Here is a 20,024-nt window from a genome sequence, read left to right on the forward strand (position 1 = left end):
TTCATGCTGACATAACATGAGCATATTCTGTAAAAAGTAACATACAGCTGGTATACATTATACATCTTCTTGCATTTAGTGATAACTTACACATTTTCTACTTTATGATATGTGCTATGATGCATGCTGGTATAACATGGGGATCTTCTGTATGTACTGTACAATAACTGTAAAGCTGGTATAAGTGGTACATCTTATATGCAGTGATCTCTCTCTCTCTCTCTCTCTCTCTCTCTCTCTCTTTTATACTGTAGCTCATACATCTTCTTGTATATAGTGATATCTACCTGCTGATATAACTTGGGTATCCTCTGGTATAAAACTACATATGTACATGTATAGATCATGATTTGGACTATGCTAGTATAGCCTTGGCATTTCCTTGTGTATAAGTAAAGTATATATTTACCCCTTGTTATACATCTTCTTTCATATACTAACATCTACCATGCTGGTATAACCTAGACATATTCTAGTATATAATTAAAGAATTACCACTAGTATAAATTGTACATCTTTCATGAGTATATAGTGATACAGATCATGCTGGTATAACCTGGGCATCTTATGGTTCATATAAGTTATGCATCTACTTGTACATAGTGATATGGACTATGCTGGTATAACCTGGGTATCTTCTGGTACATATGTTATACATCTTCTTGTACATAGGGATATGGACCATGCTGGTATAACCTAGACATTTTCTGGTATATAATTACATACGTACGGCTGGTATGCAGTACGTTATACATCTTCTTGTATATAGTGATATGAAGTATTGCTGGTATAACCTGGGTATTCAGGTTATCTGTATAAATTACATATGTATAGTATTTGAGTTTTATTAGCCTTTAAATATGATTTTTCCTAAAAATATTAAAGATAGATGATTATAATGGCTCTCCGTCGTCTGCTCTGAATTATGTATAGGGCACCATTATTCTCCGGTGTATTTTAATGCTTAGCCTGCTGAATTGTAACACACTTTCACTGCACAGGGCTTAAAATATGTATAAATATCTGGATATTGCGCCCAGTAATCGTATGCCTCTTTATTACCTATATGTAGGAAGTATTCGATTTACTGCAGTAATGGAATAATACAGTAGCATTATGTACAAATGTAGGTTATTAAGCAATGAAGAATAAGCACCTTTTGGAAGTAAATCATACACCCTTTGATCGTAAAATATAAACCTGATTTGCTATGCAGTCAGAATGATGTATTTCCTTCGCATTCTGTAGTTAAAAAAATGGGAGAAAGTCACATAAACATTTGGCGGCTCCTGTATCAATTTGCCTGCAGAAGAGAGAATGATACATGTACATGGTAAATGGATATCCCCTTAATAGCAGGATGTCGCAGGGTGATTGCAATATTGCTAAACGACTGATTTTCCTTTATGCTAAAGATGTTCTTTTAAAGGGGTTGTCCCGCGAAAGCAAGTGGGGGTATACACTTCTGTATGGCCATATTAATGCACTTTGTAATGTACATCGTGCATTAATTATGAGCCATACAGAAGTTATTCACTTACCTGCTCCGTTGCTAGCGTCCCCGTCTTCATGGAGCCGTCTAATTTCAGCGTCTAATCTCCCGATTAGACGCGCTTGCGCAGTCCAGTCTTCTCCCTTCTGAATGGGGCCGCTCGTGCTGGAGAGCTGGTCCTCGTAGCTCCGCCCCGTCAAGTGTGCCGATTCCAGCCAATCAGGAGGCTGGAATCGCCAATGGAACGCACAGAGCCCACGGGAGAAGACCTGCGGTCCACCGTGGGTGAAGATCCCGGCGGCCATCTTCGCAAGGTAAGTAAGAAGTCACCGGAGCGCGGGGATTCGGTAAGTACTATCCGTTTGTTGTTTTTTTTTAAACCCCTGCATCGGGTTTGTCTCGCGCCGAACAGGGGGGCTATTGAAAAAAAAAAAAACCCATTTCGGCGCGGGACAACCCCTTTAATGGCTAAACCTTTTAGGGCGGACTCACATGGACGTATTTCTGCACGTATTATTGCACGCAAGACACAGAAAATAGAACCCATGGATTTCAATGGGTTCATTCCCATTTTACGTTAAAAAAATGCAGTATGTTTCATTTATTGCACATTTGCGCACCAGAGGGAGAGGCATATGATGGTTGCACACACGGTACACAAGTGCGGCACACCAAGTGCCTTTCATTCTGAAGTAGAGAGCCATAGGTCCCATGCACATGGCTTTGATGTTTGCATGAGGCCTGATAATTAGCTTTTTCCTTGGGTGGGTATCATAGAATTAAACTAGGGGTTTCTTCACATGGGCGTATTTCTTCAATGGGTTCATTCACATTTCCTTTTTTTGCATGCTCATTTCTTACACGCACTAAAAAAAGAAAATGCTATTTTCTGTGCGCTTTTGTGCACTGATGGACCCCACAGAAGTCTGTGGGGGGGTGAGCAAATGCACATGTAATATGTAAGGGAATGCATAAATACAGGACTAAAAAAGTACAGTACATTGCGCAGACACGCATGCAAATCAACCTTGTTCATAGTGCAAATACATTGTGCTGAAGCGTGCGCATTTGTGCATACATTAGTACGAAGGAGCCCTAAGTTGAGCTTAGGTGTAGATACACTCGTGATAGTGTGAGGAAATTGTGCTGTGAAGGTAGCGCTATTGTGTGCATATCTGTGCACTCCACTGTGCTGCCGGGACCGGTCACATTGGCACGGGACACAACCAACCTGTGATTGAACAGTTTGTGTGCCTAGTTACTCTCTGGTGTTAACGATCTCCCTGCGAAATCACATAGTTCAGTGTGCAAATTTGTGCGGATCGGGTGCACCCTCATAGACTTCTATGGTGTCTTAAGCGCACAAATGTGCACAAAAATAAAGCATGTTGTGTAGATTTTCGCATTCGCAAAAACTGAGTGCAAAAACGCAGAATGTAAGGGAACCCATTGAAATCAATGGGTTCTATTTTCTTTTTTTGTGCAAAGGGATTTTGTGCACACAAAAATGTGCGCAAAATCGCCCATCTGCAGAAGCCCTAAGACAGACTTCATCCTCTGCCACAAAAGCGATAAAGAAACTCATTCAAAATGATGGCTGTACTATGAATCTGTGTCAACATAAGCAGCTTGTGCCATGGCAACTGTTCAGTCTGCTGTTCTAGCCCAGTATCTAAATGCTCTGGTGAAGGCAGAATGGCATAAGCCCTGCCAACCCGGCACCCCGGCCTCACACTCCACAGAAACGTCCACTAGCTATAACCCGTCACTGCCTTTTGGCCCATACTGAGCCTCTGTCTGTCTCCAGTTTCACAGAGTTGCACATGTATGAGGCTCCAGGAATTTGGCTCTACCATGTACACAAGGGCTTAGTTTAGGTGCTCTCCCTAAGGATAAACGATAGTGTTCCTGACCCACATCACAGGCCTCTCGCTAACCAAGCCAGAAACCTACTGCACACTGGTGAGGGGCAAATACCTCGAAACAGCTGTCTGTCTATGGATTCTGGCTTGGCTTTCAATTCACAGTCATTACTAGGCTTGTATAACGATTCTAACAGGAATGCTGTCTTCTAATATGTGGCGCTGCAGAGGTATTGTTCCATCTCCCTTATTTGCATATTACCCAGAGAAGCATGAATCGCCTTACAAGTCTCCTCACTCACTCACCTTCTAGGTGCTCTCCCTAAGGTTCCCGACCCACAAAGACTAGTGACATAGCTTGATATGAGTGCAAGAGGCTTTTACCCTTCTCTTATGTACATAGTGTCAAGTTATAGCAGTTTTGAGCCAAATCCAGGAATTTACATCACATGGCACCATAGCAAAATTTGAATACCATTTTCTGCACATATTGCTGTACTTTTTGCACTGGCAGCCGTACCCAGATTTACCAGCTTGTTTAGCTTAATTAGTTTCAGATGTGTTAATTTTCCCACAAAATTGTGCATTGTAATGCGCAGTCATGCAGGTATTTTTCTCTCACCCCCTTAGGGTAAATGCGCACAAAGAGCTCCTTCACACTGGCGAGGCCAATATCAGGCCATGAATCACAGCCCAATATTGCCCTCGCCATCCTTGTGCAACCTGTGGAGCTGAAAAAAATCCCCCGTCACAGCTATCACAGCCGCGGCAGAGGATCGCAGAGTTTTTCAACTGCTTTCAATGGGGCGGGCGCTGCTGCCGCTGGCACCATTGAGGACGACGGGTAATATCACCGCTAGATAGAACATGCTGTGATTTGTTTCCTGCATAGCATCGTAACGCAGTGCCATGCAGGAAAACATCACAAATGTAAATAAACCCACTCAAAAGGATGGGTTTCATATTTGTTCGAAATCTGTGCATCTTGCAACACACAAATCTCACATGATTTCCTTGCCAGTGTGAAGGCCACCTAAAATACAGCATGATGCTTTTTTTTCGTGCACGTGCAAAAGCGTGAGTTGAGAATGAACTCATTGAAATCAATGGGCTCTATTTTCTGCGTATGTAAGCGTAAATTGTGCGTGCACAAATACGTCTGTGTGAGTCCACCATTGTGGAGCGTTGACAAAGCGTTATTTAACATTCTATAATTCTATTTGGGGGCACCGTGCCGGCTGCAGAAAACAGCGCTGTGATCGAACGAAACATTCACTTGTATTGTAAACCGCACACCCCTTTCATGTCTATTTTACAAGCTTTATGTCCGTTTCCAGTTTCTTTGTCACATAGAATATCCTAGTCAACTATGCAATTCTTTATGATACTACATTACACTCATGTGAGCCTGTGCTTAGGGTTTTTGTACTATTTTTGCAGCTCTTATGGAACCCCCAAGTGGAATCACACAGAGTATTAACCCTTTCCACTCCAATTTGTATCCTGGTTTTCCTAGGGGGCTTACTCCTTTTCTGCCATTATACAACGGTGCTATATGCTGGCTAAAGTCAGTACTGGATGAGGTGACACATTGGATAGGCTCTGACAGCAGAGAGGCTGGCAATATACAGTAAGAGAACCCCGACGGGCGTCTTCCAACATCGGAGCTGTACAGCCTTAAATCATAATGTCTTCAGAGGTCAGACAGTGGATTTGAAAGGGTTAAATAATGTTGTGTGAAGTCTCCCTAAATTTTAATAATACAGGCGCCATATAATAGACGCTGCTTCTACACAGTCATAGTACCCCGACTCTGTGCCTCCAACAGATAATAGTGCCCTCTCCGTGTCCCCCAGAGGCACTAGCATCCCCTCTTCCCTTAATGTCTGGCCAGCAGAACATGAGTTCCAGTAACTTACAGTAGTGGTGCTGGGGACATTTCTCTCGGTCCATGCACAGGCTTCTCTCCCTCTCATCAGTACTACAGTGAGAGCACAAGGAGGAGGGGCGGGAGCAGCCTGCGTGGGCTGAGAAATCAAGTTCTGTAAGTTACTTGAACTCTTGTGCTGATGGTTGGGCATTCAGGGTAATGGGAAGGAAGTAAGAGGTGGTACAGGGGGCCATTCAACTTCAGGCCCCCTGTCCCATGGGCCTCATAGCAGTTTCAAGAGCTACCTGCATTGCAGAACGAAACTTGTCAAACCATATGAGACGGTATGGTTGCTAGAAATTCGCTGTTTTTTCAGCCACCTGTTTGTCATCATTCACTCATGCAAACAATGCAAACAATAAATCACTTTGTGTACAACGAATCTCAGGCTGGTGTCACGCAAGTGTAAGTGCATTTACGCACTCATTTGTGCCGCACTTTTGTGCAATAGGCATTTGCTGTACAACCATGCTCAATATGCGCTCTTTCTTTGTGCAAATGCACAGGAAAATAGGGTATGCTGCGTTTTATTTTTTTGTGCCAGCAAAATGCATGCGCAACAGATGCTTGTGTGAATGAACGTATTGAAATCAATGGGTTCTTTTCACTGTGTATTGCGCACAAAAATTTTTCTTGCATAATGCGTTGTGCAAATACATTTGTGTAACTCCGGTTTCTGCCTTGAAAACTGAACGGCTCTATGATATGGAACTGCAGGGATTGCTGCTGTACAAGCTTTGCCATGTAGACCTAAACATGTTCTGTAGTCCACTACAAAAGGGTAATAACAAATAAAATAATAACTAACAATGATAATCATCTCCCATTTTCTCTCTGCAGAGTTGGCTTATAATAGGACACACAACGGGCAAGAATTACAGAGCCAGACAGTAATCTAAGCACTTAGGGGAACATACACTTATACAATCTAGTCATAACTCAATGAATGAATGGCAATGAATGCCTGCAGAGGGCAATACATAGTGGACATTATATTTCTTCTCTTTGATGATCCCTGGGGAAGGCGCATGAAAGTTATATCTATACTATTGATGTATGTCCTAGGAGATTGATAAGTACAAAAAAGGCAGATAGTTATATATATAAAAAAAGTCCTCCAAGCTCCAAGCAAAGCAAGGTCATTAATGGCATCCCCAGAGGTCTGTGCTTTTCAACGCTGTGCATTAATGATGTTAAATCCACTGTAACTGGAAAGCTTATTACATTTGCTGATGATACAAAATTGGCTGCAAATGTCGACACAGCACAAGGAAGTAAATAGCTGCAGGGAGGATTCCAGATGCAAATCAGGAGTATGTGGACTGGATTGTATAAGCTGAAGTCAAGTGAGTATGAGTAAATGGAATACATGAGGTCTTCTGTTCCATTCATGGGTCCACCTCATCCAATGTATAGGGGTGAGGATGATTTTCAATGAATGTGGCTCAGTGGTTAGTACTTTTGCCTAGGTTCAAACTTCATAAAAAATCAACATCTGCATGGACTTTGAGAGACTTAAAGGGGTTGTCCCGCGCCGAAACGGGTTTTTTTTTTTTTTAACCCCCCCCCCCCCCGTTCGGCGCGAGACAACCCCGATGCAGGGGTTAAAAAAACACACCGGGTAGTACTTACCCGAATCCCGGCGGTCCGGCGTCTTCATACTCACCTGCTGAAGATGGCCGCCGGGATCCTGTCTCTCTGTGGACCGCAGGGCTTCTGTGCGGTCCATTGCCGATTCCAGCCTCCTGATTGGCTGGAATCGGCACGTGACGGGGCGGAGCTACACGGAGCCGGCATTCTGCACGAGCGGCCCCATTGAAGACAGCAGAAGACCCGGACTGCGCAAGCGCGGCTAATTTGGCCATTAGAGGCCGAAAATTAGTCGGCACCATGGAGACGAGGACGCCAGCAATGGAGCAGGTAAGTATAAAACTTTTGATAACTTCTGTATGGCTCATAATTAATGCACAATGTACATTACAAAGTGCATTAATATGGCCATACAGAAGTGTATAGACCCACTTGCTGCCGCGGGACAACCCCTTTAATACAGATCTTGCCATTGGTCAGACTTGAACCTAGAACTCCAGTGCTTTTGTGTTTCTTCTTCTCCTTCTCCAACTCCTCTGGAAAGAAAAGAACAAATGTGGTGGCTCCGTTGTTAGCACTACTGGCTTGCAGTGCTGAAGTTCTAGGTTCAAATCTAACCAAGTGCAACAACTCTATGATGTTTTTCAAAGTCCATACAGATGTTGTCCTCAAAAAGATGTGAATCTATGACCCTAGTTCTGCAAGGCAACACTATAACCACTGAGTCATATTCATTGAAGGGCCACCAACACTGCTGATTATGGGAAAGCCAATTTTCAATTTTTTATTAAAAGTCTGGTTGAGTTGGCCTAATTTTATTGCCTGGCCAATCATGACGAGCAACAATAGTTATCTTAACCCAGTAAAAACCTATTGTTCCCTGATCTTAACACAATCCATCCTGATATAATAACACCCTTTGAATTTAAATCACATTAAAAGCCAAGCTAAAGAAAAATACATCTACTTATATGTGGTACAGATGTATTATAAAAGACAGCCTTGGTGGAATTACATACAGCGGCTTGCCTCTATGTAGCATAGCTCTAAATAATGTAGCCACCAAATAATATATAGTCTATCAACATAGTGATAGTGATTACGGTGCAGTTACCTACAGTGAATATGGGTGATGTTTTCTCAGATTGGTGTAGTTCACTTCCCTTTTCTTCTCTTTGTGGGCCAAGACTGTCATGAAGCCTTATTACAACCATGATTTGTCTCTGCACAATATCCCATCCTGCTACTTCTCCCAATATCCAATTCAGTGCTCCCCTATAGTAATAAAGCCCCCTATGTGCTCTCTCAAAGTTATAGTACCCATATCTGTGTTCCCACAAAGTAATAAAATCCCTCTATGCTCAACAAGAAAAAAGATCAAAGAAATAGAGACCCCTCAGAAAATAGACCTCCCCTGTGCCCTATACAAGCAAATCTGCCTTCTCAAAATAATAGGACCCTTGTGTGGCCTCCAAGTTCAAATGTCCCTTTTGAACCCCCCCCAAAAAATTAACAGAGCCCCTCTGTGCACCCTCAAGTAAAATTGCCCTCTAAGCCCTCTTAAAGTAATAGAGCCGCCCTCCTCAACCTCTGTCCAGGAGAGCAAAGCAGTCAGCTCAATCCTCACTCATGCTGCTTCATGCTATGTGGCTCCATACACATCTTAGCCAGACTCCTTCTCCTGCTCATCATCTGCTATAAGCAGGAAACAAGGGCAAGAGTCAAGCTGTGCGGTGTAGAAAGCTGTATAACTTGACCAAAGTAGCATGAGTGCTGGCAAAGGTTGATCCAACTGTTCGCACTGCTGGATGCAGGAACAGGAGTGGCGATGATGAGATTATAGTAGCACAACTAAAGTAGTGAGGTGGTTCTGTGTGCCCCCTGGCCTGAAGGCCCGGTAGTAACTATGACCCCTGCTGTTATACTGTTACCATGTGGCGGCTGCCGGGGGTGCGGGTGGCTGGTCGGCGCGGTGCGCGCGCTCGTGGGTCCGGGGGCGGCGACGTGCGTGCCTGTGAGTGCAACTCTATACATGAGCCCATGGTTATGAGATTCTGCAGGTAGGTAGTCGCCTCCCTCTCTCTGCCCCTGGGTGGAGGCTTCTGTTTATAAGGCTTGCAGTGAGGTCCATTTACTGCCAGTTATTGGTTTGTGCTAGTATCCTGCCTCTGTCAGGCTCCTGTTTGTCAGCTTTTGCTTTATCTGCCAGGTTATCCCATCTGCCTCGGTCTGCATGTATTTCCTGTTGGTTTTCTTCATTTGCCCTTGCTGTCGGTATTCTATCCTGTTCCCTCTCGGTCCCTAGTGAGAGCAGGGACCGCCGCCCAGTTGCCCACCTGGGGTTAGCCAGGAGATGAGGCAAGTAGGCACGGACAGGGGTTGCGGGTAAGTTCTAGGGCAACCCACGCTGGCGTATCATTGTGTAGGATACCGTAACATATACTGAATATATGTATGTGCTATAATAAAGTACTGTCTTATGTGTGCACTGCAAGAATATGCTGTAACTAGTCTGATACTGCCTTCTCTGTACAAATATATAAAAATTATAATAATACCTCCTATGTAAATGAATAACTACTGTAATACTGCCCCCTATGTACATGAAAAAACTACTATAATATTGTCCACTATGTACAGGAATATAACTACTATAATAATGCCCCCTATGTACAAGAATATAACTACTATAATACTGTCCCCTCTGTACAAGAATATAACTACTATAATATTGTCCCCTACGTACAAGAATATAACTACTATAATACTGCCCCTATGTCCAAGAATATAATTACTATAATACTGCCCCTATGTACAAGAATATAACTACTATAATACTGCCCCCTATGTACAAGACTATAATTACTATAATACTGCCTCTATGTACAAAAATATAACTACTATAATACTGCCCCTATGTCCAAGAATATAATTACTATAATACTGCCCCCTATATGCAAAAGAATACATATCTCTATAGTAGTACAGTAGTTGTTTCAGTAGTTGTCCTTTAAGAAATGACTATATATTTGATGAGCGTCTGTCATTTGTAGTGTGTAATTAGATATGTCTCAGAAGTTAAACAGAATACTGTTCGGTGTGATGCAGCCTGCAGCTCTTTCTTAAAATGATAATGACTTGTCTCTGTTCTACTATTAAACACAGTAACAGACAGAGATCAGCACTGATCCTCAAAGCGTCCCTCTAGGAGACTTTCATTATCCTTCATTTCATAGTAAATTCGCTAAGAAATTGAGAAAATCAGCCTCACTTTAGATTTAAACATTTACTTCCATTACTTTTCCCCTCCAAAAAAAAATATGTAAGATTTAAGTCATAAACATCTGAAAGGCTTATTCTAAGATAATGACCCATTTTACTGTGTTTCAGTTTCTCCTTTACGCTGCAAACCTGAAGGGCAAATCTACACAAATTATAATTAGAGACATTACGGATTATCTTTTTGATGAAAGTTCAACAGAATATTAAAAATTTGGAGCTTTTTTATATTTTATGATTTTCGTTTTGATTTTTAAAGTGAACTCATTATTATATGGTTAGCAGAATTTTATAGGGAGCAACCTATAGAAAGAGAATCTAAAGCCCTTGCCTGATACTTAAATTAGTTATTTTATTGTAAATTCACTAAGAAATTGAGAAAATCAACCTTACTTTGGGTTTAAACATTGAACCTAGAGTTAAATGTGTTATTTTATAAAGACAGTCCCTTTTCTTATCTCTTTCAGTGTATAATGTATTAATACAGTGGGCTCCCCACTTGGGACCATCGTCTATGAGCCAATACTGAGAGCTGATAAGTAATCACTGCTCTCACTCGGGCAGATCTGTTCTGTCCCTATAGATACTTTGTTCCAAACACAGTGCTACCCTTGCCCGTATATTGTGTCTGGTATTGCAATTCAATTTTCATTCACTTCAATGGAGATTTTTTCAGATTTTTTTCCCATTTTTTGTTTTATTGGAGATAATGTTACAAAAAGTTAAAAATAAGTATTTAAATTAAAACATTAATGCTAAAATAAAGTACGGAAATGCGCTTCCCATTTTGTTTTGGATGTTTTGATATAGAATTGGTATAGTCTCAGATAACACGGTGGTTATGGTGACGGTTTAGGTTGGCATGGGCGGTTAATTATTATTATTATTATTTTTTTTTTTTTTACTATATTCTTATTTTATGATTTAATTATTTCTACCTAATTTTGTACATATATTTTTTTGACATTTATATCCCCCAAGAGATCATATAAGAACTTTCGGGGACATTCAAAGTGTCATTTTTTTTTTTTCACTGTAACTGATCAGAAAAAGGGTGGCTTAAGCTCTATTTAGACGGGACAATCAGCAATCAGCTCATCGTCCATTGTTTATGCAGCATAAATGATGGATGATGAGCAGATCGCTGATCGTTCAGTCTAAATAGCAGCCGTTCAGTACTGAACGGCCGCTATGTTAAGTCAATGGAGAAGGACAGAGGAGCGCAAGGAGAGAAATCTCCTGCAGCCTCCCCACTGTGAACCAGCGGTACTGGCTCCTGTGCAGGTGCATGGGGGCTAGTATGTGTGCGGAAGAGTGTCAGGCATCGTTTGCCCAATATTTGTCCCGTCTAAATGGGCCTTAAGAAGCTGGTTAAGGGTCATAAAGGATTTAAAGTGAAAACAAATGCCAATGGTATTAACCCCTATACCCAGTTCCCTAAAATGTAACTTTTATTAGATATAAATTTAAATTTCACCTGACAAAGGTTAAAAATCTAGATTGCAGGCTGCCTGGAACAAAAAAAAACTCAACAGTTAAATCACCCATATGAGAGTACAGATTTGCTCTATTTCCCAGAGACAGGAGTGGAAGACTGAAACTCCCTCTTTAGTGTAGGAAACTACTTAAAAGATATGAGTGAAAGGTGTTAATACCTTTCATTGTAACTGGATCCTTCACGTGATCACCAGGTCCAATAGAGGAAACAGCACTGCCACTTCCTCTATTCTCTACGATGTGCTCATTAAGCATTATGTGGGTTGGAAAAAAGAAGATTTTTTTTTTCTTTTCCTCAGGGTCTTCAGCTGTCTCTGATGGCCAGGCACCTGATCTACTCCTGCTAAACTGTAGGAGCTTAAAACCTGACCATATATTTACAATAGCATGCATTTAAAGCTCAGGACCAAGCGCCATATATTTATAACACTTGGTCATAATCGGACTAAAGGAACACTCCATGCTAGACAATGCAGTGTCACAGATTTGAAAGTAATGGGCTTGGCCAGTCATTTCAAAGTATTCCAAATTTAGCATTACTGCTCTGGATTTTGGGCCCAGCAGCATTATTTTGGGCATCCCCTGTAGCATTAAGAAAGGTGCTCCATTGAGAAAATTTGACATCTCTAAAATTCCCCAATCATGCACTATTGAGATAGTAAACAGATTCGAACTGCTTTACACATCAGGAAAGCATCCATAGGAACTATGGAATGATAAATAGTCCACAGTTATGAAAACAGACAGTAAGCATTTTACCTATAAGAAGCAGGAAAAATGACGTTACTGGTTGTCCAAGCAAACCCTCAGAATAGCCAATAAAAGAAGAGCAGCAAAGGCAGCCAGCAACAAAGACGAAGTTCGGCAACTAAATGTTGATTTTCAGCAAGCGGCAAGGAAGGACAAGGAAATGGACTGGAATGAGCATTGCAAACAATTTGAAGCAGAAGGCACGAAAGGCTACATCTGAGGCCTATTCTCACAGGTCAAGATGGCCCGAAAACCTATCATGGCATGTAATGGCACAATCAAAGGCAACAATGGGAAGGAACTGAATGACCAACAGAGTATCAAGGATAGGTGGAGGGAATACACAGAGGAACTATATGACTGCAACCACATACCTAGACCATTGCGTGAAGTGGAGCCTGTGGACTTGGAGCCCTCCATTATGGAGTCAGAAGTGGTTATGGCAATGAAACAACTAGCCAAAAATAAAGCGCCAGGCATAGATAAAGTACCAGCAGACTAATGCTGCCAATACCAGAGAAAACCATCACGACACTGTGCCAGGTAGCATGAGTATCTACACAATGGCCACAGGACTGGAAAAGATCTGTCTTCATCCCTCTACCAAAGAAAGGTGACTCACAGAATTGCTCCAACTACTGAACAATAGCCTTCATTTCGCATGTGAGCAATATCCTTCTCAAAATCATACAGGAAAGACTAAGATCAGTAGTAGAAGCGGCACTCCCTGATGCGCAGGCAGGATCCCGGCAAGGACGTGGCACACACAACCATAATGCAAACCTGCGATGAACCTTGGAAAAAGCTCAAGAATACCAAAAGAATATCTACATGTGCTTCATTGACTAAATCAAGGCCTTTGATTGCATTGACAATGACAAACTATAGCACACCCAACAAGAGCAGGGCATATCGGCACATCTAGTCAAGCTGATAAAATCACTTTATAACTATCAAGAAGCCACTGTGAGAACACAGTATAGGGACACAGATTGGTTTGGGATCGGCAAAGGTGTCCGACAGGGCTGCATCATCTCACTTTTCTTGTTTAACCTATATGCGAAAGTGATCGTTTGAAAAATAGACCAAGATGAATTGGAAACCAGGGTAAGAATAGGTGGAAGAAACATCAACAATATCCGTTAAGATGACACAACTCTGCTTGCAGAAACAGAAGCTGGTCTGAAGCAGCTGATACGTAAGATTAAAACTGAAAGTTAAAAAATGGGCCTCTACCTGAATTTAAAGAAGACAAAAATTATGACAACTGCAAAAAATGGCCAAATTCAAATCAAAATCGACAACGAGGCCATAGAATGCATGCAAGACTTCATCTTCATTGGTTCAAAGATTGACCAGGATAGAGAATCTATGCCAGAGATAAAATGCAGGATAGCATTGGGGCGAAGCCCAATGCTAAATGTGAACAAAACCTGGAAAAGTAGAGATTTATGCACTGTAAATTTGTGTAGTGGGACTGTAACCATTCTGGTTCTGGGTTGGAGTTTCTTGTACTGTAACCTGAGCAAACAGTGAGCATAGTCAGGGGAAGCCAGGAGTTGGTAACAGGTGGTATCGGTTGTAGTACAAGGAAGCAAGCAGGTAGAGTTGTTAGAGGAAAGCCTTTTATACTTTGTCCAAGCAGGGCAGGGTGGAGCCAGGACAGGGAACTGGACCAGGAGTACAGGGACATGGCTAAGTCCAATAGGAAAGTTGTCCAGATGGCTGGATAGCTCAGAACAGGAGTTCCTGGGTTCAAGCCCTGATAGAACATTTCATATACATGGAAATATATCTGACTGCCCTTTGAATATTATACGTCATCAATAGTTGAATGGCTTTGTCCGCCAATCGTACCCCCAACAGATCAGCTGTTCAGGCACACGCTGTAAACAGCAAAGCACACAGGGTACAGCATGAAAGCATATCTCTCTAACCCCTGTGTAATAGCCAGCATTTGTAGTGTTGTCTTTCATGGCAGAGCTACCAAGAGGCATTTTCCAACAGGATAATTCTCAGCCCAATACAGGAAGGGTGTCACAGGAATGCCTCCACAACATTGTCACACTTCCATGGCCTGCCTGGTTACCAGATTTATCACCACTAGAACATATATGGGACCATCTGGGAGGTAAACTTTGACAGCCTACATGTTTGCGCGATCTAGAGGCTCAGTTACAGCAAATGCGGACCAATAGGCTGCAGGATATCATATGGAACCTATATGCCTCCATACCCACCCGTTTCACATCTTGCATCCAAGCTAGTGGCAGGCCAACAGGGTACTAGAGCCTTCATGCCCACCCTTTATCACAACTTATATCAAACTAGAGGTGGTACAACAGGGTACTAGAGCATTGATGCCAACCCGTATCACATCTTGTATCCAAGCTAAGAGTGGTACAACAGAGTATTAGAGCCTCCATTCCCACCCATATCACATCTTGTATCCAAGCTAGAGGTGAAACAACAGGGTACTGGAGCGTCGATGCCCACCCGTATCACATCATCATATCTTGTATGCAAGCTAGAGGCGGTATAGCAGGTTACTAGAGCCTTCTTGCCCCCCATATCACATCTTGTATCCAAGCTAGAAGTGGTACAACAGGGTACTAGAGCCTCCATGCCCACCCGTATCACATCTTGCATCCAAGCTAGAGGCGGTACAACAGGGTACTAGAGCTTTGATGCCCATCCGTATCACATCTTATATACAAGCTAGAGGTGCTATAAGCTAGAGGTGGCTGCTCTTGCATACCTCTATCTTTATAGCTCAACCACATCCAGCTGTGGCAGCTAAGCAATGATTATCCCTTCTTGGTTCTGAGCTCTGTTGTCAAGCAACATAATATGCTATTTTTGATGAGCTCATGAGGGTTACTATTAAAACACAGCCAGTTCTCTCGATCCTTGCCTTATGCCACCTGCACACAAATGGATTTGCATTGCAGAATCCGCGGCCGGTGTCTGCACTGTGGATCCACAGCAAATACCATTCGCTATATGCTATGAAAAAATCGCTTCTTCCTGCACACTCGGGGAATTGAATTGCAATTTCCACAAGCGGAAGAAAAATCGCAGCACATTCTACAAGCGCTGCGGAATAAGTTAGCGCTATACAAATAAAGATGATTATTATTTTTTTTTTTTTAGTGCAGATTCCGCACGAACGGCTTCCATTGAAGTCAATTGAAGCTATCTGACCCGCAGCCCTTCCGCAATTGGCATTGTAGAAAGGTCTTCGAATTCCACATCATCGCCTAGCAAGGGCACAAGAAAAGTAAACACTTAAAAAAAAATCTGTACTGAGCAGGTCTGACAGCGGCTCGCCACAGCCATCTGCAGTACATATAAAAAGGAAAGACACGTACGCACGGACACCAGCTGCTGTCCGGGTTGGATTCCTCTGCTTGGTTCCGCATGCGGAATCTGACCTGTTCATGTGCAGATGGCCTAAGGCCTCATGTCCACGGGCAAAAGAAGAATTAAAATCCGCAGCGGATTTTAACTCTTCTCCCACGCGCGGATCCGCACCCCATAGGAATGCATTGACCACCCGCGGGTAGATAAATACCCGCGGATGGTCAATAAAAGTGATTTTAAAAAAAATGGAGCATGAAAAAATCTGGACCATGCTCCATTTTCATGCGGGTCTCCCGCGGGGACGGCTCCCGCGGGCTTCTATTGAAGCCTATGGAAGCCGTCCGGATCCGCGGGAGACCTAAAATAGGAATTTAAAAGAATTTACCCATCCGGAGCGGACCGGGAAGGTCTTCTCTTCCTCACGGCCGCATCTTTCTTGCTTCGGCTCGGCGGATGTGCCCGGCGCATGCACGCGGCACGTCGGCGACGTATCGGCGACGTGCCGCAGCCGTGACGAGTTCATCCGCCGGCCGAAAAAGAAGATCCGGCCGTTAGGAAGAGAAGACTTTCCCGAACCGCTCCGGATGGGTAAATTCTTTTAAATTCCTATTTTCAGCCCTCTTGTCCGCGGGGCAGGAGGGACCCGCTGCAGATTCTCCATGGAGAATCCGTAGCGGGCCTGATTTTCCCCGTGGACATGAGGCCTTAGTGTCTTCTGCAGCACAGTATAGTTTCTGATCCAGTTTCTTTCAGTCACTGTTCCAGTGGACTGAAGACCCCTGGCTCTTTGTTCCTCGTCTCTGATTCCTACTTTCTGATTCTCATGTTCTTTGTAGTAATACTCTTGGTCACAACTCCATACTACTCAGGACTTTATTCCTGCCTAGATCCTTAGATTCTGTCCCTGGAAACTGTAATTCAACTCCAGGTCATGACCTTCGGCTTGCTTCTGACTATGCTCCTGTTTCATCAGAACTTTAGCTCCATTCCTGACCACACTTGGTTCTAATTTGGTATGCTCCTGGACACTGCTTTTGGAATCTACTAGTTTCGTCCAAGGTCTGCCCATGGTTGCTTTTCCTGACCTCTCTTAGTTCTGTCTGAGGGCTGCTTCACACTGGCGAGGGTGATATTGGGCCATGATTCACAGCCTGATATCACCCTCACAATCCATGTGAAACTCCTGGATTCGAGGCGTTTTCACATGGAAACAGCCTCACATCATTGCGGGGCGGAAGGAATCCGCCAGTGCTGCTGTCACAGAGGATCAAAATGTTCTCCCATTATTTTCAATGGGGCCGGTGCTGCTGCCACTAGCCTCATTGTAAACAATGGGCGATATCGCAAAAAAAGGACATGCCGCAATTTTTTTTTTAGGAAGCATTACAGGAGTGAAAGCATCGCAAATGAAAATGAGACCATTGAAAATTATTGGTTTCATAAACATGCGCTTGCACTCACTTTTGCTTCACGAGAAAATGATGCGATTATCTCCCCAGTGTGAATGCCCCACAAGGCCTGCTCTTGGTCATTGTTCCTAATTAGAGATGAGCGAGCACCAAAATGCTCGGGTGCTCGTTACTCGGGACGAACTTTTCACGATGCTCGAGGGTTCGTTTCGAGTAACGAACCCCATTGAAGTCAATGGGCGACCCGAGCATTTTTGTATATCGCCGATGCTCGCTAAGGTTTTCGTTTGTGAAAATCGGGGCAATTCAAGAAAGTGATGGGAACGACACAGCAACAGATAGGGCAGGCGAGGGGCTACATGTTGGGCTGCATCTCAAGTTCCCAGGTCCCACTATTAAGCCACAATAGCGGCAAGAGTGCCCCCCCCCCCCCCCCCCGCACTGTCAGCATAAAGATCGTTCTCCTCTGCCATAGCTGTAACAGCTGTGGCAGAGAAGAACGATGTTAGCCCATTGAATTCAATGGAGCCAGCAATACAGCAGGTTCCACTGAAAGCAATGGGCTGCCGGCGATCGCAGGATGAATTGTCGGGAAGGGGTTAAATATATAAGCCCTTCCCTGCAATTCATCCAGAAATGTGTTACAATAAAAATATATACCGGCGTATAAGGCGACGGGGCGTATAAGACATCATTGTCATTGGCTGTGATTGGCTGAAGGCACGTGTGTTTCTGGAGGCGGGGATTTAAAGCCCTTCGTAGAGAAAGCAATGCTCTGCCGGGGACCAGGAAGGAGCGACAGCCTGCAGGAGCACCGCAGAACGTCCGGTGAAGTGAGTAATGATTTTTATTCTTTGCTCCGCTGTATTCCCGGCGTATAAGGTGACAGTTGGGGGGTCGTCTTATACGCCCCGTCGCCTTATACACCGGTATATATTTTTATTGTAACACATTTCTGGATGAATTGCAGGGTAGGGCTTATATATTTAAGCCCTTCCCGACAATTCATCCCGCGATCGCTGGCAGCCCATTGCTTTCAGTGGAACCTGCTGTATTGCTGGCTCCATTGAATTCAATGGGCAAACATCGTTCTTCTCTGCCACAGCTGTTACAGCTGTGGCAGAGAAGAATGATTTGTCTTCTATATGTTCTCAATGGGGTCGGCGCTGCTGCCGCCGGCCCCATTGAGCGCATATAGAGAAGAGAACAGGTGCGATCTGCGATTTCTATGGCCTAAGAAGGACCGTTGGGGTTCTTGAAGCCTAAAATCACTCCTAACACTCTCCCTATAGCAGCTCCGGCACCAACAGCACTTTCCCTCCTCTATGTCAGAATGCATCTGTGGCGAGCCGCGGGAGGGGCAGATTTTAATACTCGGGTGACACCTAATCTCGCCATCCACTCACTGCAGGGGGGTGGTATAGGGCTTGAACGTCGCAGGGGGAAGTTGTAATGCCTTCCCTGTCTTTCTATTGGCCAGAAAAGCGCGCAAATTTCTCAGGGAAGAAAATGAAAGTAACCCGAACATCGCGTGGTACTCGTCACGAGTAACGAGCATCTCGAACACCCTAATACTCGAACGAGTATCAAGCTCGGACGAGTATGCTCGCTCATCTCTATTCCTAATGTTTTCAGTCCCTGGCAGTCCTCTTGGTCTTGTTGTTCCTAGCTCCCCTGATTACGTTGTTCCTAGTGTCACACTCTACATTTCAGTCCTGTAACCACACACCAGTCCTATAACCATGTCCCTAATACCTTTTCCAATCTTATAACCACTGCCCCATTGCATGGTTCTGTTATTTTACCATGATCTTGTTCCATGCTCCACATTCCTGTCTTGGCTCCATGGTCCTATTCCACGCGTGGTCTTGTTCCTGTCCTGTCATCACTGCTGCTGGTTACTGCCAATAAGTGAATGTTCTGGTTATCATCACCTTAGCTTTCTCCTGCAGCAAAGCCTATACCTACTTGAAGAAATTAAAGAGGTTGTCTCATCTTTGCACTTTCTGGCTGAGATGAGAAACTCACAGCTGGAATCCTGACCCCTCTGCCGGATGTTGTGGAAACAGCCGAGTACAGTACTTCAGTCTTAAGCTATTTCCATAATACCTATTCAAGAGAATAAGTTTTACGGAAACAGCTTAGCATACTCGGCAAGGTGGTCGGGCAAACAGTTGCAAACTTCTCATCTAAGCCAGGAAAAGCTGAGATGGGAATACCTCCTTAAGGGGGAAAAGCAGAGGATCCCTTGGACTCTGAAAGCTGTTCAGGCCTAAGGATCCACTGTCCAAGTCACAAGAAACGTTGCAGTATATTTCACATAGAAATTGAAACCTGAGCACTTTGATTACTGTTTCTACTGTGTGAAATAAAGTAATATTATACTATGTTATTTTTTATATAGCAGTCAAGTAAAAAATGTACACAGCACAGTAGACTTTTTCCTATGGAGCCTATGTGGGTATACTTCTAATGGAAGGCTCTATCACAATGTGAACAGTTTCTTAGTTTGCCCTTGGGGTTCTCAACTTCATAAGCCTAGATATGGGGCAACTACCTAGGTTCCTACCATAGAATCATAGAATGGTAGCGTTGGAAGGGACCTCCAGGGTCATCTGGTCCAACCTCCAGCTCAATGCAGGATTCAACCCCGTATTTCCCCGCAGATAGTTTAGACACCTGCTGTTCCTCCCCTCCTGACGTTCTGGGGTGGTGCACTCAGTAGTGTGTGGTACGGTGACCGCGCAAGTGCAACCACTTGCAGGTTTCTCCTTTCCCTTGGTAGGTGCGGCCTCCAAACATCTGATTTTGTGTGCGTGGTGCGAGCTGGTGATGCCGGCCACAATTTTCCT

The sequence above is a fragment of the Eleutherodactylus coqui genome, chromosome 6 (genome assembly GCF_035609145.1).
Source record: "Eleutherodactylus coqui strain aEleCoq1 chromosome 6, aEleCoq1.hap1, whole genome shotgun sequence".
NCBI lineage: Eukaryota > Metazoa > Chordata > Amphibia > Anura > Eleutherodactylidae > Eleutherodactylus > Eleutherodactylus coqui.